The sequence below is a fragment of the Panthera uncia genome, chromosome B4 (assembly GCF_023721935.1).
Source record: "Panthera uncia isolate 11264 chromosome B4, Puncia_PCG_1.0, whole genome shotgun sequence".
NCBI lineage: Eukaryota > Metazoa > Chordata > Mammalia > Carnivora > Felidae > Panthera > Panthera uncia.
In genome coordinates, this window is record NC_064809.1 from 122,825,191 (window position 1) to 122,846,060 (window position 20,870).

Genomic DNA, 20,870 nt, shown 5'->3' on the forward strand with positions numbered 1-20,870 from the left:
GGGGTCTTGCACTGGGTTATTAAAATCAGTCCTTCTGTGAAGAGTCACTTTGTTCACTTAAAGGATAACCACCCTGCCTTTCTTAATGATGCTCATCTCGTTAAACCTGGATTAGAGAAAAGAGGCAAGCAGACCAGCAGTCGGAACCTGGCCAGAGCCCGTCCATGAGTTGGTCCAGCCACAGGAGAGGCTTCAAAGAAATATTATTATCTGCTGATCAGCTGATCTGGAGTCATCTAAGCCTTTCAGACCTGCCTTCCTTTGGGAACCCTGCTTTATTTAGAGCATTAATTCCAGTTACAATCCTGATAAGCCAATAGAGATCTTGACCCTGTGGGTTCACTTCGTTTGTTCAGATGGCATAATGTGCTGTTTCATTATCTGTGGAATTCTCCATCTCTAGAGAGGTCCATGGAGTTAAACCATTAATCCATTCAACGAACATTCTCTGTTTCTTCTAGGAGGAAGCCATTCTAAGTCCTGAGAATGAAGTCATGAATCAAATGCTCAAAATTGGGAGGGAAGACAGAAGCTACAGTACAAGAGGTGTACAATACAAGAGGGGTGGGGGAGAGGCTGCCATTCACATATGTAACTTTGGCAAGTTCAACTACATGTTCAGCACTGGAAAAGAAGAGGAAGGGTAGTATTTAAACAAGGCTGGCAACTCTGCTCTCACCTCCACTCTCCTTTTGAGTCTAGATAGTCCTGCCTCTCACAGTGTGAAAATCTCTGCTGTGATGTGAGTCTCTAGAGTTCAGACAACTGTGGGTACTGGTCTTGTATTTTATACGTTTTGGGTCCTAAATTTAAGATACTGCCTTATTGGGTGCTCAGCCAAAGAAATAGCCAACTCTTCCAGTGCTGAGTGGCTTAAGTTGTCTTCAAGAGTAATTTTAACTTATGGGGTTTTCACTTTAAATGCTTTTCGTAGAAGCTAATGCCTCAGTGAGACTAGATTCCTCTATCATAACAGCCGAAGGGAAGCCAGTCTGTGACATCACAAAATGGGAGCTTCTGAGCAGTCAGGACAGCTTTCCCAGAGGAGGCGACTGCCAGAGCTGGCTTTGGAAGAGTGAGTGGACATTAAACAATGAATGGAAAGTCTGGGGTGGGACTGGTGGGGAGGAGGAGGAGAAGGAGGATGACGACAATGATGACCATGGTTGGAGACAGCAAGGAACTAGAACTGACAGGACTTTGGAAGTCAGAGAAAGAAAGGAATCAAGGAGGAGCTCTGAAGTCCTGGCTCGGACACCCGAGTGGGTAGTGAACCACCAAGATGAGCAACAGGCAGAAAACCAGTGATGGCGGAGGAATGATGTGTGCCATTTGGAGCACACTGAGTTGGGTGCCTGTGAGACACCAGAGTCAGCCATGTGACTGGAGATGAGAGGCAGGAGCTTCCATGGCAGAGTGGGAAGTCGCCGGTGATAAAAGGCATTGGAATTAGTGTGACACCACCCCCCAGAGATGCACAGAAGGAAGAGGGCCAGAGATGGAACTTCAGAGACACCAACAAGCATGGATGGGCATGGAGAGAAGTAGGAGCAGCAAACGAAAGCCAAAAACAACAGTGTTCAGCAACCCAAAGAAGGGTTTTGAAGGAGGAGTGGGGATCCAGAGTGGGGCACCAGGGAGACAGGAAGAGGAAGTCTGAAGGCATCCACAAAGGGGCTAAGCATGTGCAGAGGTGGAGGGTGAGTGGAAGGTGGCAGTTTAATAGGGTGCCATGGAGCCCCTGGTCTCCCTCCTACTCAGTGGTCCACAGAGGCCAACACCAAGAGAACACCCCTGACCTCTAGAGAGCCTCTGAAATGAATGTTTTAGCGCCCTTTCCAAGAGTTTTCTCTCCATCAGTCAGCCTCAAGTCCCCACCGTCAGACTCCTGCAGGCAGGTCTCCTGGGAGAATGTGTTAGCTAATTAATTAACAAATGAACACCCTGATCAATGTCATGACTGATGAGATTAGCTAACTTGTCTTCTCAAGCCCCTAAGGGGATTCACAGAGATCAGGAGGAAGAGGTGAGGGCACTAATTGAGGAACCAAGCAGGCAGACTCTGCTAGGGGTCTCCTTCCCCCCCACCCCACCTCCACTCCTAGAGCGGGGGCTCTTGGATTCAGGATCAAGGGAGCAGGGAGGGAGATAATGAGAACATGGTGTCCTCCCCACAAGTCCCATGGTTTTGAGTCTGACCAACTTGATCAATCTTGCTAGAAGAGGAAATTTAGATTGCGCTATGGACTAGCCCCTTTGTATAACATCCCACCAACCAACCCTGCTAGGTAGGCATTATTCTCCCCCATTTTATTCCCCTCTAACCAGATGTGATGGGAAGGATGTCTTAATACCAATTAGTATTCTAGATTTTTTTCTATATATAGTTACACAAATGCGCGCACACACACATGCATGCACAATCTATTGTTTGAACTTGAATCATGGAAAATTCCACATATCTACAAGACTGGAGAAAAGAGCATAGTGGACCTCCATGTACCCATCACTCAGTTCCAACAGTTATTAATTCATTACTGATTTTGTATCTGTAACCATCCACTTTCCCCTCCTAGGTTGTTGGGAAGGAAATCCTGGATTTACAAATATCATTTCACCCACAAATGTTTCAATGTGTACCACTAAAAGGACTCTCTTTAAAAACCATAATCAGGGTACCATTGTCATGCTAAATAACAAGTGACAATAATCTCTTTTTATCCTTAAATATCCAGTTAGTGTTCAGATTTCCCAATTGTCTCATAAATATTTTTCCCAGGTATTTTAATTGGAATCCAAATAGTTCATATTAGTTAATGTTTTTTAAGTCTCTTATAATGTATGCTGGTCCATGTCCCTATCTCTTTTTTCATTCACAATTCATTTAAGAGCCAGGACATTTGCTCTCTAGTTTCCCATAATGTGGACTTGGCCAATTGTATTTCCCTAGTATAGTTTAACATGCTTCTCTGTACTCTGCATCTTCTGTAACTTTGCAGTTAGATCTAAAGGCTTGATTGGATTCAAGTTTGATTTTTGTAACAAGATTTACTCATAAGTAGCTGTGGTCATCCAGTTGGAGGCACATACATCTTGTCTCTCTTTCTGGGATGTCAGCAGCCACTGATGCCCCATGCTCCATTTCTTCAGTAGAGGTTGCAAAATAGTGATGTGCTGATTCTATCACTTCTTCATTTATTAGCTAGGATACACCTGTTTAGAGGAACTCCCCTTCATCAACTGTTTCACTACCTAGAGATATATTTTCATTTAGTGAAGGCTGGGTAAGTGCTTGCTTCTTTTCCTTTACCCACCAGTTCTCAAAATAATGAGTTGTTTCCCTAGCATCCTTTCAGTGAGACCGATGAGATACCAGTGAGGGGACCAGTGAGCTTTTGGAGGGTATTATTATGAACCCATAAATTAAGCCTATTTCATGTGTCCCAATCCATTGCAATTATTATCTTTCTGAGGCTCAAACTGTCCCATCGTTGGCCAAAAGAAACTATTCAAGTTTGCTCTGAGTCCTTTGGATAGAAACCCAGGAGCCCTTGAAAACTTCTTTGCTTTGAGGTATGCCATGATGTTCCAGTCTCCTATTGTACATTTCCTATCCCAGGACTGAACTTCAACAATTTCTCCAAGGAGCACCATCTTCTTTTTGTGAGAAATGATATTTCAAGACCACAGTCCAAGAATACTGATTACTACTGAGTAGGTAATTGTTTCTAGGTCTTTTTGCTGGTTAAAGACAAGCGAGAAGGGGAAGGAGAGAGAAGGGGAGAGAGGAAGAAAGGAAGGGAGAGTATATCATGAGTTCATGCTATTACTTTCAATTCAGGACTACAAGGTTCCTTAATTTCATCAACAATACATCTATTTCCACACCCAACTCCCTAATTCCCAGTTCCTAACAACACCATAATTAGTATCCCAGAATGCCTGCACTACAGTCTCTGACTAGCAATACCAACAACAATACGACTACTGAAGAGAATTTAACATTCTTGTGGTTTTAATCTTTATACAGTACATGTCACTAGGGATATATAGTCAAATTACTAGTTGAACGGTAATTTAGAATTGTTTTCCGTGAGGTTTCTGCTGATAACATAAAGTTAGGCTCAGTTATTTCATTTTGGCTTTTAGGAATTTTTAATTTCATTTCATTTTATATTAAGTCTTGATTCTTTTCCTGTTCTCTATAACAATTTAAATGTTTTATGTTTGTATTTTCATTGTTTTTAAGATGTAGACATATATCCTCCAGAAAGAGAAACATACTACATATACTTTTCCAACTTGATCCTTTGACCTAATGTTATATCCATGCGACCCCTCCATAGTATATGGAGCATATGGGTCTGTCAGTGGGACCAGATATTCCATAGTATTTTGTAGCTTGCCTTTTATCACCTAGTTCTCCAGGAGCTGCTTTTCCCCATCCCCCAAATGTCTTAGAAATACGATCAAGATGCCCACTAGCTTTATGGGTAAGTCCTCATGGCAATACTTCTCAGGCTTTTGGTTTCATCCATCAGTGCAAGACTACACATACATGGTCCACCAATTTTAGGTCAAATAACACAGAGTGTTAACAAATTTTGTAAACAAAAAAAAAAACAATATTTTAAACTATTCCCACTTGTTTTAAATCTGTGAAAGGGATGATATTTGTCATTTTTTAACCCAGGATTTATATGCAGCTTGATGATGAATGGCTGGAGACCAAAGTGAGAGTCTCCATCAGTCTTGTCTTGTTTTTTCTCAACTATTACTTTTCACTCAGAAAATCTTAAACTCACATGTATTCAGTAGTTCTGATCGTTCTGGATGCTCATTGTGGAAAGTGTTTCTATTACTGCCTTGAACCACTTCCAAACTTAGCAGCTTAAGACAGTAATTTATTTCTCATAACTCTGTGGGTCAGGAACCTGTGCGGGCTTGGCCAGGCGGTTCTGCAGCTCCATGCCATGTGTGTCCAGCTGGTGGCTGGTCTGGGCTAGACAGCCCAAGAAGGCCCCACTCACATGCCTTTATGGGAAGTTAGGAGTGAAGCTTTGGGGAGAGAGGGCCCAGGTTTGAATCCCAGCTCTGCCACTTGTTACTACATGCATGGACCATTGGATAGATGACCAGAGTCAACCAGTCATGGATCATATTCTGAGAACTCCTGCCTCTGCATGACTTGGTATAAGAATCCTTGGAATAGGGGGAGTACCTGGTTGGTTCAGTCGGTTAAGCATCCGGCTTCGGCTCAGGTCCTGATCTCATGGCTCATAAGTTTGAGACCTACATCGGGCTCTGTGCAGAGGGCCCACTTCAGATCCTCTGTCTCCTCTCTGCCTGCCTCTCTCTCTCTCTCTCTCTCTCTCTCTCAAAAGTAAATATACATCAAGAAAAAAAAAAGAGTCCTTGAAGTAGCTTGGGGTTTGGGGGGGGCAGGAGTGAGGATAAGGCCCAACTTTCACAAACTTCTTAAAGATATTTGTGACCATAAAAATTTTGAACTATTGATGTAAAGAAAGAACACCTTCGTTAACCATTCTGAATTGGCAACCTTGTAGAGGGTTCCTGAAAGAGGATATACCAGAGATTATAATCTGTGATGTAAAAGGAAGTTAAAATCGGATGCTTTGGGGTCCTCTATCTTTTTTTTTTTCTTTTTGACTAAAGCCCCAAGGTGAGGAAAATAGAGTATCTTCACTTCCTAAGTCAAAGTGCTAGACCCTCTATGCAGGGCATGCTGAGATGATGAAGCCTGTTCTGTCAACTTCAGGAATCACCCACCTCTATTCACAAAGGAAGGTGGAGAGGTCACAGGGGAAGGATTTCTTTGGAGAGAAGAATTGGGTTGTTTTGGCATTTTCTCTTCCCCTCACCTATAAGGGATACTGGGGGAGGGAAATTCTTTCCTCCCTTCAACCCAAAAGAGAGGAACTTCAAGGGTGCCCAACAGGGGTCAAATCTGAAGCATGACACAGGCCTAAGAAAACAAAAGAGAGGCTGAGCTCATTGGACTGAGAAAGTGGAGAGGGACAGGGCTGTGCATGTTTACCGATGACAGGGACAGGGATGCGTGAGTTTCCCCAAGGACCAGTGGACTCACAGAAGGAGGCTGCCTCATGCTATTGTAATGGGGACACCAGGCAAGAGAATTGCTTGTGCAAATCCAAGAGAGCTAGAGAAGGATTGTATTAGTTAGGATTTAGTTTGCTACAAGTGAGAGAAAATTTCTCTTAAGACTTAAAAGAGAAAGGAGTTAATTTCTCTCAGGCAAATGTAAGCAGGCCAGGGTTGGTATGGTGGTTCAAGTCATTAGGGATCCAGGATCCTTTGGTCTCGTTCTGCTGTACTCAACACATAGCTTGTACCAGACGGCCCAACGTGATTGTTCTAGCTCCATCCATTCCCTCTGCATTGCAGCCAGCTGTGAGAAAGGAGAAAAGCAGTCTCCCCAAATCTGGGGACAAGTCCCAGGAATTGCACACATGACTCTCACTAACATACTATTGGTGAGAACGTGGTTATAGGCCACGTCCAGCTACAAGGCTGGGAAATTTCATTAAGTTGTCATGTGTTCAGCTAGTTGGGGACTCTATTTCTGAGGAAGGGGGGTAAAACTGATATTGGGGAGTAATTAGTAGTCCCTGTCACATTGGTAGACTGCCCACAATTGAGAACTGAGTTGTAAAAGGCTGGGCATATGAGAGACATTACCCGGGTCAAAAGGAATTACAGGAAGTTCCCCACAAGGGCATTACCAAACACATTCTCATAGTGCTGTGTGACAGAATCAGTAGCAGTGCAGATGATAATTAAACTCACCATGTAGGGCTGTGCCTCCTTTTCACCAAATTGTCTCTCCCAACAGACCTCAAGTCAGAATTCATGGTCCATAAGTGACAGTGGAACCGGTAAAGTAGAGACAACAGAAGCCCCCTTTGCTCTACTCCAGGCTTGGGTCCAGACCAAAGTGAAGAAGGGAAGTAACTGTAATTAGTAAATTAGGTAAGAGCTTGGATTTTTAAACTATTATTCTGCACTTTTACTTATTTATTTATTTATTAACAATTTAAGTTTATTTATTTTTGAGAGGCAGCAGAGGAGGGGCAGAGAGAGAGGGAAAAAGAATCCCAAGCAGGCTCCGCACAGGCAGTGCAGAGCCCAGGATGGGGCTTGAGCTCACGAACCATGAGATCATGACCTGAGCTGAAACCAAGAGCCTGATGCTTAACCAATTGAGCCACTCAGGTGCTCCTATTCTGTACTTTTAAATCACTAAAACAAGACTTGCTGTTATTTTTTTTTTAATTTTTTTAATGTTTATTTTTTTGAGAGAGAGAGAGAGACAGAGTACAAATAAGGGAAGGACAGAGAGAGAGGGAGACACAGAATCTGAAGCAGACTCCAGGCTCCAAGCTGTCAGCACGGAACCCACCACGGGGCTGGAACTCACGAACCACAAGATCATGACCTGAGCTGAAGTCGGATGCTTAACTGACCGAGCCACCCAGGCGCCCCAAGACTTGCTGTTCTTATAGATGCCTGGAAGACTTTAAAAAAAATCTAACAGTGGCAGTTCCTCAAAAATTTGAACATAGAGTTACCATATAACCCAGTAATTTTGCTCCTAGCTATGTGTGTACACAAAAGAATTGAAAACAGGTGTCCACACAAAAAAACTGTCTATGAATGTTCCCAGCAGCATTATTCATAATAGCCAAGAAGTGGAAACAACCCAAATGTCTATCAACTAGTGAATGGATATGCAAATCATGGTATATCCATACAATGGAATATTATTCAGCCATAAAAGGAATGAAGTACTGAGAAAACTTGAAAATATTGTGCTAAGTGAAGAAAAGCCAAACACAAAGGTCACATATTGTATAATTCCATTTATATGAGACGTCCAATAGAGCGCGGAGACAATTGATGAGTGGTTGCCAGGGATTGGGGGCATTGGCAAGTAACTGGGGAGTGACTTCTAATGAGTGTGGATTTTCTTTCTGAGATGATGAAAATGTTTTGGGGTTAGATAGTGGTGATTGTTGCTAAAACTCGTGAATATACCAAAACCCACTGAATCACACACTTTAAAAGTGTGAGTTTTGTGGTATTTGAATTATATCTCAAGTTTTTAAAAATTTTAATCTAATACCAGTGAGAAAGTTATTAATCCTGCCTGAGATTTCACCTGGAGCTGGGGCAAGAACTAGTGCACGGTCATACCTGAAGGGACAATGGGAGAAAGAGCTGTTTTTTAATTGTACTCATGAGAGCCCAGTCCCTTCTATGTAATGGTTACATTTGTGAGAGCTTATCTAGGATCCTTTACATGAAAAACATGTGATCAGAGTGGTAGAAAGGATTAGGGGACTTCAGGTTCAGCTCCCACATGTAAAGAGCTTGGAGTCCGTCATTCCTATTCTTACATTAAGCAAAAACTGAGTCACCTGAAAATCTACTTTTTTTTTTAACCCAGCAGAGAACGAAGTCTGCAGGCAGACCGCTGTAACAAAGATGGTTGTAAACACCAGAAATTTATTTCTCGCAGTGCTGGAGGCTGAAAGTCTGAGATCAGTGCCAGTGTGGGCAGGTTCTGGTGAGAGCCCTCTTCCAGGTGGCAGACTGCCATTTCTCACTGGGTCCTCACATGGGGTGGAAAGAGGGCAAGTGAGCTGTCTGAGTCCCTTCTATAAGGGCGCCAATCTCATTCACGAAAGTTCCACCTTCACAACCTAATAGACTCCCAAAGGCCTACCTCCTAACATCAGCACATTGGATGTTAGAGTTTTAACATATAATTGGGGGGGGGGGGAGATCAATGCAAATATTCAGTCTATAACAGCAGAGCAAACTGCCACCTTGAAATCTAGAGAAACAGGAAAACCCAGAGACACATCTAAGATCTGCTTACCTGGAGCAGAAGCTGCTGGAGCCATAAACCAATAGGAAAATTTAAAGGTAATTTTGATGAATTTCTAGAGAGTGAGTGTAGACTAGCCTGAAAGTGAGAAACTTTGGGGGCCTTCAGTTTTAGGGGGGCTTCACACTTTTGTGGGCTTTACCTTCCATAACCCCATCAGGTTATCAGATGAAGATGTTATAAAAATCTCCTAATGACTCTGGCAGGGGCAGGGGAAGAGTAACCATTGTTACTCAACCCAGAGCATTGCCCATAACAAAGACTATGCTCCAGGGAGAAAACCTACATCAGAGCCTCATCCCACCTGGGGGAAAGGCACTGCTCCCCCTTCAGCCCCCTCTAACCTCCAGTCTCACTTAGGGAGGAAAATCTATGCCAGTAGAGAATCACTTGTGAAGGTCATAGGCCAGAGGCATAACTCACATGAATGCTGAGCTCTCAATGAGGTCACAGAATGTTCTTCCCTCACACTTTACCACCTCTCCAACAGGGCTCCAGTAGAGTAACTGGAATTATTAGAAAGAGCTGCAAGATACATACCAACTTTCACTTCACAGATGAGGAGTACTTAGGGAAGCCCAAAGTCAAGAGAGAAGATAAATGGCCCCTGTAGCTACAGGAAACATTAAACAGAGTCCACCTCCTAGCCAGAAATACATAATCCTCACACTAAAGGCTCAGTCCCTGTTACTCAATACAATATGTCTGGATTTCAACCAAAAATTCCAAGGCACACCAAAGGCAAGAAAAAAGTCTGAAGAGATCAAGCATCAGAACCAGACTCTGATATGACACAGATGTTGGAATTATCAGGCAGAGATTTTAAGATAACCATGATTCATGTTAAAAGCTCTAATGGAGGGGCTGCCTGGGTGACTCAGTCAGTTAAGCTTCTGACTCTTGATTTAGGCTCAGGTCATGATCTTACAGTTTGTGAGTTCGAGCCCTGAATCCGGCTCTGTGCTGATGGCGCAGAGCCTGCTTGGGATTCTCTCTCTCTCTCTCTCTCTCTCTCTCTCTCTCCCCCTCCATCTCTCTCTCCCTCTCTCTCTCTGTCTCCCTCCCCTACTTGCTCTCTCTCTCTCAAAATAAATAACAACTCAACTTAAAAATAAAAGAGGCTCTAATGGGAAAAGTAGGCAACATGCAAGAAGAGATGGCAAATATAAGAGAGATAGAAATTCTAAGAAAGAATCAGGAAGAAATGCTAGAGATAAAAAACACTCTAACATCAATTAAGATTGCTTTTGATGGGCTTATAAGTGGATGCAACATGGCCAAGGAAAGAATCAGTAAGCTTGAAAATGGGTCAATAGAAACTTCCCAAATAGAAATGCAAAGACAAAACAAAGAACCAGAACAGAACATCTAAGAACCATGAAACAATCTCACAATTTTGAAATGTGTACCAGACGTGTAATTGGAATATCAGAAGAGAAAAGAACAGAGCTAAAGAAATATTTGAAATAATGCCAAGAACTTTCCAAAATTAATGACAGACACCAAACCACAGATCCAAAAATCTTGGGGAACAAGCAGAATGAATACCAAAAAAATGACACCTGTGCCTATCATACTCAAATTACAGAAAACTAAAGAGTGAATCTGGAAAAAGTCCAGAATGGAAAAAAAGACCTTACTCATAGAGGATAAGAACTATAGTCAACTTCTCACCAGAAACCAAGCAAGCAGGAGGAAAGCAGAATGAAATATCAAAGATGTTGAAAGAGAAAAGCCACCAACCTAGAATTCTATATTCTGCAAAATTATCCCTCAATAGTGAAGAAGAAATAGGCTTTCTCAAACAAATAAAAATTGAGGGAATATGTGGCTTGCCAGACCAGCCCTATATGAAATATTAAACTATTTTCTTCCAGCAGTGCCTGGGTGGCTCAGTCAGTTGAACATCTGACTTCAGCTCAGGTCATGATCTCACAGTTTGTGAGTTTGAGCCCCACACCAGGCTCTCTGCTATCATCATGGAGCCCACTTCAGATCCTCTGTCTCTCTCTATATATATATCTCCCCAACTCGTGCTCTCTCTCTCAAAAGAAAAAATAAATATTTAAAAAATATGTTCTTCCAGCAGAAGAAAATTGTACAGGACAGAAACTTGCATCCATACAAAGAAGGAAGAATAAATGAAGGTAAAAGAAAATCTCCTATTTTTATTTTTCTTCATCTTAAGAATTACTGTTTAAATTAATAATAATGATATATTGGGTGGTTATAACATATGAATGAGTGAAGTAAATGGCAGCAGTATCCTTGGGGTGAGTGAGATGAATTCAGAGTACTCTGTTAGAATGTGCTTTCTCTGTACAGGAGCTACACAGTGTGACTTGAATGTGGACTGCACTTAGTTAAAATGTGTTTTGGAAACACTAGGGCAACTGTAAAAAGTTTAAAAAGAAATATAATTAATATTATAATAGAGGAGATAAAATGAAACCTTATAAAATGCTCAGTTAAAACCAGATAAGGCAGAAGAAAAAGAAACAGAACAAATGCAATGAACAGACTACAGTTGTAAATGTGTTATTAATCTAGCTCTGCCAATAATCATTTTTAATATGAATTGTCTATACCAATTAAGAGAGAAATTGTCAGAGTAGATTAAAAAAAAAAAAAAAAAGACCCAACTGTATGTTGTAAGAAACTTGCCTTAAATGTAAAGATTCAGAGAGATTAAAAATAAATGATCTGGTCCTGATATTGTCACTATCTAGCTCTGTGTTCTTAAATATACCTAGTATTTTTTTAATGTTTTTTAATGTTATTTATTTATTTATTTATTTAATGTTAATTCATTTTTGAGAGACAGAGAGAGACAGAGTATGAGCAGGGAAGGGGCACAAAGAGAGGGAGACACAGAATCTGAAGCAGGCTCCAGGCTCTGAGCTGTCAGCACAGAGCCTGCCTAGGGGCTCAAACCCACAAACCATGAGATCATGACCTGAGCTGAAGTCGGACGCTCAACCGACTGAGCCACCCAGGTGCCCCATAATGTTTTTTATTTTTGAGAGAGACAGAGACAGAATGTGAGTGGGTTAGGGGCAGAGAGAGAGGGAGACACAGAATCCGAAGCAGGCTCCAGGCTCTGAGCTGTCAGCACAGAGCCCAACATGGGGCTCGAACTCACAAACTGTGAGATCATGACCTGAGCCAAAGTCGGACGCTCAACCGACTGAGCCACCCAGGCTCCCTAAATATACCTAATATCTTTAAAATAAGTTTCCTATTTTTTTCTTAAGCTATCTTGCAAACCACTACTTTACAGAAGAATGCAATCTGCAAAGACAAGAAAATGTTTACACACATCATAAAGACAAAAACAATGAAACTAACACTGTATGTTAATTATACTTGAAGAAAGAAAGGGAGGGAGGAAGGAAGGAAGGAAGGAAGGAGGAAGGAAACGAAGGAGGAAATGAGAGAAAGAAGGAAGGAAGGAAATTGTCTCTGCAAAGAGCATTGAGTCAGCTTGTGAGTACATATACCTTCCTATAAAAATTGTATATCCTATGAAGTATAACATGACTAGCTAAAAAAAAAAAATGCATAGTATGGAAGGTTTCATCTGATTATTTGGAGCACCTGAGAAATAGGACAGAAGGAAGCATAAAGGTTGCCATGTTTTTAGCATAGCTACCAGGGAGGGAAAAATAATGGGATGGAAAAGATATACTATTCTAACAGTATCCAAAAGAAAGATGTAGGCGCCTGGGTGGCTCAGTCCATTGAGCTTCTGACTCTTGATTTTGGCTTAGGTCATGATCCCAGGGTCATGGAATGGAGCCTGCTCAAGATTCTCTCCCTCTACCTCTCTCCCCCACTTGTGTGCTCTCTCTGTCTCAAAAAGAAAGAAAAGAAAGATATAGTAGCTATATTAATTTCAAACAAAACAGGTTTCAGGACAAGGAAAATTATCAGGAATAATATGAGACATATAATAATACAGGAGTCTGTTGTCTAAGAATACAAAACAATCCTTAATGTGAAGGCACCTAACAAGAAAGCATCAAAATACATAAATCAAAAACTGATAGGACTGAGTGGGAAATAGACAAATTCACTGTTACAGTTTGTTTGATCAGTACCCCTGTTTCCAGTAACTGATAAATAAAGCAGACAGAAAATCATAAGGACATGTGGCTTGAACAGCATTATCAATCACCTCAATCTATTTGACATTTCTAGAGTACTCCATCCAACAAGAGCGGAATATGCATTCTTCTCAAACTTATGTGGAACATTCACCCAAGACCACATTCTGGACCATAACACCTAACTTAACAAAATAGGTTTGGTATCTTCATGAAGAAACTGCAATACTCTGATAAAAGAAGGCAAAGAAGATCTAGATAAATGAAGAGATACTCCATGCTCATGGATTAGAAACTCAGTATTGTTAAGATGTCCATTTTCCCAGCTTAATTTATAGATGCAATGCAATCCTAATCCAAATCCTAGGAAGTTATTTTGTAGATATAACCAAAATTCATTCTAACATTTATAGTGGAAAGGCAAAACATCTAGAGTAGCCAAAACAATCTTAAAAAAGAAGAACAAAATTGGGGAACTCACCTACCCAATTTCAAGACATACTATAAATCTCAGTAATCAAGATAGTGTGGTATTGGTGAAAGAATAGACATGTTAATTCATGGAACAAATTAGGAAACCCAGAAATAGGCTTACACAGGTAGAGTCAACTTATCTTTGACAAAAAAGGAAAGGAGATCCAGTAGAGCAAAAACAATCTTTTTAACAAATGGCGCTGGGACAACAGGATGTCCACATGCAAACAAAAATGAACCTAGACCCAGATTTACACTTTTCACAAAATGTAACTCAAACTGAATTACAGACCTAAATGTAAAATTCAAAACCAAAAACATCTAGAAGAAAACAGGAGAAAATCTAGGTTTGGCAATGAGTTTCCAGACACAATACTAAACTCGTGAGCCATGAAAGAAAATTTATTAAAATTGAAAAATCTGCTTTGTGAAAGACAACCACAAACTGGAAGAAAATATTTGCAAAACACACATCTGATAAAAGGCTTGTGCTCAGCATACGCAAGGAATTCATAAGCTCCATCATAAGAAAACAAACAACTCAGTTTAAAATGGGCAGAAGATCTGAGCAGACACCTCAACAAAGACACATAGATGTCAAATAAGCATATGAAAAGATGCTCAACATCATTTGTCATTAGTAAGTTGCAAAATAAAACAACAATGAGATGCTAGTACATACCTTTAGAATGGCAAGACTCCTAGCTGACAATATAAATCACTGGTGAGGGTATGAAGCAAAGGGACTTCTCATTCATTGCTAGTGGAAATGCAAAATGGTACAGCTACTTTGGAAGACAGTCTGGCAGTTTCTTACAAAATTAAGCATAGTCCTACCATTCTATCCAGCAACTGTGCTGCTAGAGATTCATCCACTGTATTCAAAAACTTGTGCACACACAAAAATCTGCATAGGAATGTTTATAGCACCTTTATTCAGAATTACCAGAAAAGGGAAGCCACCACAATGTCCTTCAATAGGTGAATGGATAATCAAACCATGGCACATACATACAGTGGGACATTATTCAGCAATCAAAAGAAATGAACAATCCAAGCCATAAAAGACATGGATGAATCTTAATTATATATTACTAAGTGGAAGAGTCTACAAAAGGCAAAACACTTTGATCAAAAAGAGGTGGTAAAGACATTGGTGGTTGTGAGAGGTTTGGGGGAAATGGAGGAAGTGACACTGGAGACTTTTTTAGGGTGAAGAAATTATTGTATATGATACTGTAATAGTGAATGAATGATACCATGCAATTGTCAAAACCCACAGAACTTTATAGCACAAAGAGTGAGCTTTAATGTATGTAAAATTTTTAAAAAATCATTTAAGGGGGATCCCAGGATAGAATGTAGAATGTGACAAAAGAGGCCTAACTGTTTTACACATGTATGAAGCAACTTCATTGAAGGGGGTGGAAGGAAAAGGTGCTGACCTAAGTAACTTTGGAAATTAGTAGTTTTATGATTATAGGCACAAGAAAGTGTACATAAGCCCTGTACTCTAGTTGATAAAGTTGTTCCCTCTGGGGGTATGGGATAACAATTCTGGTGCCACTATACATATACACTGGATTTGAACAATAAGTAAATGGTAGTTTATGGTGGGGGCCAGGATCCTCACTATTTGAGTGGGAAGGGCAAGAGGGAGGGCCAAGAGAACCCTAAAGAGACAGGACTACTAAATGTAATATGTATCTTGAATGGGATTCTGAAATCAGAAAAGGACATTAGGTCAACGCTAAGGAAATCTGGATGAAGTACCAACTTTAGTTAATCATGAATCAATTTTGGTCGGTTAACTGAGTATACTATATTAGTGTTAGCTGTTAATAATAAGGAGATGTGGAGTGTATGTGAACTCTCTGTATGATCTTTGCAATAGTTCTGTAAATTTAAGTTGTCCTAAAATAAAAGTTTACATTTAAAAAAAATTGTAGAGAGTTCCTTTGAACTGTAATTAGAATGATTTAAGTTTATATTTCATCTATGTATTCTGGTAAAATAATAAGTGAAACAATAATAGTGAATGCTAAAATTTTGAAGAAAGGATTGGGGAAAATTATAATGAGATACCACTGCACCCATTAGGATGACTAACATTTCTTAATTTGACATGAGAGATGATGTTGGTGATGATGTGGAGACACTGGAACTCATACAGTGCTGATGAAAATGTAAAAATGATACCTCTTTGGAAAACTGTTTGACAGTTTTTTTGTAAGTTAAACATGATCCAACAGTTTAACTTCTAGGTGTTTCCACAAGAAATATGAAAGCCTACATACACACAAAGACTTGTTCATGAATGCTCATACAAGTTTTACTCATAATAGCCCCAGGCTTGTAACCGCCCAGTTAGGTGGATGACTAAACACATTGTGGTTGGTGTTTTTATACACTGGAATACTACTCAGGATTAAAAGGGAACAACCTACTGACACATGCAACAAAGTAGATCAATATCAAAAATATTTTACTGAGTGGAAGAAGCCAGCCAGAAAAGTACATACTATGTGATTCCATTTTTATGAAACTCAAGGAAAGACAAATCTAATCTATGGTGATAGAAAGCAGAGCAATGGTTACTTGGGGCCGAAGATGGGAGGTGGAAATTGAGATGGGGCAAAAGGGGACTTGTTAGAATAATGAAAATATTCCATATTGACTGTTGTGGTTATACAGGTGTACATGTTTTTGACACTCATCCAACTGTAAACTTAAAATGTAACCTTTTATTGTATATAAATTATTTTGTAATGGAGTTGATTTTTAAAAAAGGAGTAGATGACAAGTTGGAAGATGATGGAATTAAGCTTATACAAAACTGGCATCCCAAGAAGAAGACCAAAGAAATTGAGAAAAAAAAAAAACAAACTTTAAAAATACAATTCCAGAAGTCCTTTTTAAAAAAACTAAAAGCCTCAAACCACAGCTTGACAGACCCTTCATATCCCAGGAATATTTGATGTGGAAGAATCAACACTGAAATTAGAAGGTCTACTGAGCACCAAAGAGAAATAAGAAATATTTGAGGCCTTCCGTGTAAAAAAAAAAAAAAAAAAAAATCACCATGATGGGAGAAATTAGGGCTGGCCACATGGTTCTCCACTGCAGCACCAACCTGGGTAACAGCTGGGCAATGCCTACAAATTCCTCAGTGAAGTAAAAAATCTGTACCCTTCCAATTCTTCTTTCAAAAATAAAAGCAAACAAATAATTTTGAACATACAGGGAACATAAGGCCCAGAAGCCTTATTAAAGAAGCTGTAGGCAATCCCAGTCAAATGCAAGATGAACAGGAAAAAAAGACTAGGGGTGAGGACTGAATTTTTTTTCAGGTAGACTCACTCCTGTAACAACTTTAGAAATCATGTACATTTTATTAGCCATGATAACTTAGAAATAATGTAACTCATAAGTGCCTGGAGGAGAAGAGGACAGAAGGCATGGACTAGTTTAGCTGTACTGAGTAGCTCGTCTTTTATAACCTGAGTTCAAACGGTATTAAAACTGATAAGTCAACTAACAGATGTAAACGGGTTTTAAGGGTATAAAGTTATATAAGGACAGGTAAAGGATATTTAAAGGATATTTAGACATACATGCTAGAAGAGCTAACAACCACAGTACAATACAATTAACGAAAAATTGGTGATAGAAGGGAGAAACTTGATAGGCAAGCTGGGAAGAGGTAGACACATACTAACTTTTTGATTGTACATAATCAAGAATTGATCATTGCTATCTGAAGAAAAAGAAGATTATTTATATAAAATTAAACCACTATGACTTTGAAAACACTAGTCATTAAAATAACTAAAAGTCAACTAAAAAACCTTTCAAATCATCAGGAGATGTGTGACAAAATGAAATACAGAAAACACAAATCACATAATAAGATTTTTAAAGGAATGAACAACATATTGTAATATAAAAGGCTATTAAAAACATCAAGTGAATCAGTTGTTTTGAATAAATTTCAATGGATAAACTTATTAAAATGAAAATACTCAGACAAGATCACAAAGCAAAACTCAGCCATTTGCAGGAATGAGCAGACACAAAACGTGATAACCAAGGAAGTTTAAAATCGAGATATGGGGTAAAATTCTGGGCTATATAAATAAAAAGAAAGAAAAAATTATCACTTAATAGAATTCAGGGCAAAAAACACATTAAATGGGGGCAAATAAAGGCAATTTATAGTAAGGAGAAAACTATCCAAGGAAAGCCTTATATATATTTATATACCAATTACAATACCATTCAAATTCACAAAGCAAAAAATACAAAGAAATAAAAGAGGTAGAAATAGGAGACTTTATCTCAACCTATGACAGATAAAGTTCATAAAATAATAAATAAGCTGAGAGAAGACCTACATAAAATATTTAAGACACATTTCATGCATTGAGCTCACAGAACGGATAGTCAGTATCTTCTCAAGAACCGCACAAGATATAACATTCTCCAGTAGCAGTACATGGAAACTAACAATAAATGACAAAACTAGAAAGCAAAGGAAAACAAGCAACCATCACAACTGTTAAATCAAACAGGAAATCGAAACAAAAATCATAGAATATATAGAAAATAACCGTAATGAAACACTTCATATTCAGACTTACGAGATATGAATAAAATAGTGTAGAGAGAAAAATTCATAGCTAAAGACATGAATATTTATAAATACTAGGGGCACCTTGACTGGCTTTTGATCTCAGGTTTGTAAGTTTAAGCCCTACGTTGGGTGTAGAGATTACTTAAAAATATAAATACTAAAAAATGAAAATTAATCTAATTCAAGAAATTAGAAAATAATAGAATAGGGGTGCCTGGGTGGCTCATTCAGTTGGGCGTCTGACATCAGCTCAGGTCATGATCTCACACTCTGTGAGTTCGAGCCCCACATCGGGCTCTGTGCTGACAGCTCAGAGCCTGGAGCCTGCTTCAGATTCTGTGTCTCCCTCTGTCTCTGCCCCTCCCCTGCTCATGCTCTGTCTCTCTCTGTCTCAAAAATAAATAAAAACATTAAATTTTTTTTTAAAAATAAAATAATAGAATAAACACAAGGAGGGCAGAAAGAAAAACTAATATAGATTTTGATGTATCAGAAAGGAAAAAATTATAAGACGTAAGCACGGTTGTTTAGGATGAAAAACAACCTAATCAAGAAAAAAAAATGAGAAAGCATAAAAAAGACAAAGAGGAGTGATGAGAATAATCTCAGACTTAGAGAAAACTAAAATAATTATATGTCGTATTTGTTCAGTTTCAAAATGACATAAGATGACTTTCCAGGAAAACATGAATGTCTAATACTAACCTTAGAAAAGAGAGAAATATCTAAACAGAACATTAGTTAGAAAACATTAAGTTTTAAAGATTTAGTCAGCTGTCTTCCACCAAAAAGGCTGACATGTTTTCCCAGGTAGAATTGAACCAAAATGTTAAGGAACTCTAATGCTTTACATTTTTTTTCTGGAAAATTAAAGAATATGGTTCTGAAAGTTCACTCATTGAGGTTCTCCCTTTTTTTCAAGCAGCAATAATGGACAAAATCCACGAACGGAAAGTTTAACAAGCATGGCCAATTTCAAAAACAAATTAAATATCTCCATGCAGTGGGAACACAAGGTGTAAACCTCAGCTACAGAAGCTGGCAAACTGGGCTCGGGGCCTGCCAGGGCAGCTGGGATTTTCTCTTTTGTAGGGTCACCGAGTCTAAGCAGGACCCTATGCAGCCAGGGTCATCACCGGAAAACAGAGGCTGCACCAGGGCTCCTACATCTGTGACAGGAAGGCTGAAAAACCATTGCCAACTGAGCCTGGTACAAGGCTTGCATGAAGCTGTGGTCCTAGGGAGGCAAAGAACACAGCATGGTTCATGACCAGGAATTAAATCAAGCTATCCACTGACAGCCTGACAGCATATTTGCCATTGCTTCAATATCACCATGGGGCAGGAACTGCCAGATAAGACCTGTTGAGGACTAAGAGAGCTGGGTGGATCCACTGGGCTGGCTGGTAGGAGAGTGAAGAAAGGGGGGCAGGGAGGGGAGTGATGACAAAATCGTTTCTATGACACCAAGACTAAAAGAGATTATTATACATTAAATGTGTTCTTTAGCAAGAAAAATGAGGAAAGCTGTGGGGTTCAAGACACGATAAAACCGTTAACTTTTTATGTACAAAAAAAGTGAAACAAATTATAGGAATCAGTATTAGGTGGGCTTTATGTTAATTGGGCAGTTAAATCATGTTAAGATTCTTGTTTTGTGACTAGGCTTTCTATAAGATTAATTATTTCTGCTAAAACTTGAAGGCCAACCATTAGAAAAACAGAAATACAATCAGCACAAAAGGAAGTAAAAGAATGCAGAAAACCTTATCAATCCAACAGAAAGCAGGAAAGAAAATGAAGCAGAAAAAAAGACGGTAAACAAAACACAAAACAATGTTAAATATAAATCCAACTGTCCTATTTATCACAATATATGTAAATAGGTTATATTGGTTTTCCAGGTCTGCTATAACAAATTACCACAAACTTGGTAGCCTAAAACAACTAAAATTTACTCTTTCAGTGTGCTGGAAGCCAGAAGTCCAAAATCAAGGTCTCAGCAAGGTCATGCTCCCTGAAGGCTCTAAGAGAGAACCCTTCCTTTGCAGCTTCCACCTTTGACTTGTGGGTACATAATTCTTCTTCTTTTTTTTCATATTTATTTTATTCATTTTGAGAGAAAGAGAGAGTGCACAAGCAAACAGGGAAGGGGCAGAGAGAGAGGACTACAAGCAGGCTCTGCGCTGCCAGTGCAGAGCCCAACGTGAGGCTTGAACTCACAAACCGTGAGATCGTGACCTGACCCAAAATCAAGAGTCAGATATTCAATGGACTGAGCCACCCAGGCACCCTGTGGCTACATAATTCTAATCCTGCCTCCTTCTCATGGCCTTCTTTCTTTGTCTGTCCCTTGTGTGTCTCTTATAAGGACACATGTCATTGGGTTTAGGGTCCATCTGGATAATCCAGGATGATCTCATCTCAAAACCCTTAGCTTACATCCACAAAGATCCTTTTTCCAAATGTGGTCACATTCACAGGCTCTGAGGTCAGGAAATGGACATCTCTTTTTAGGGGTCACCATTCAGCCCACTACACAGGTTAATTTACCAACTATACAAAAAGAGACTATCAAATTGGATTTTTAAAATCCAGCTACACACCAATCACAAATGATATACCTAAAGATAAATAAATCACCTATAATGACTGAAAAGGAAGGGAATATATATATATATATATATATATATATATATATATATATATATATATATATATATAT

At 39.4% G+C, this 20,870-nt stretch overlaps 1 long non-coding RNA gene across 2 annotated transcripts in view; it reads left to right on the top strand.

Moving 5' to 3' along the window:
• Nucleotides 1-567: 567 nt before the first annotated feature.
• Nucleotides 568-20,870, top strand: part of LOC125919522 (uncharacterized) — a 21,860-nt gene continuing 1,557 nt past the window's right edge. Inside the window, exons 1-5 of one of the 2 annotated variants that reach the window (XR_007456814.1) lie at nt 568-1,075; nt 3,620-3,718; nt 6,875-7,011; nt 11,019-11,079; nt 20,112-20,212. This is a non-coding gene — a long non-coding RNA (uncharacterized LOC125919522). The remainder of the gene's footprint in view (nt 1,076-3,619; nt 3,719-6,874; nt 7,012-11,018; nt 11,080-20,111; nt 20,213-20,870) is intronic. The other variant, XR_007456815.1, reaches the window with a different exon arrangement.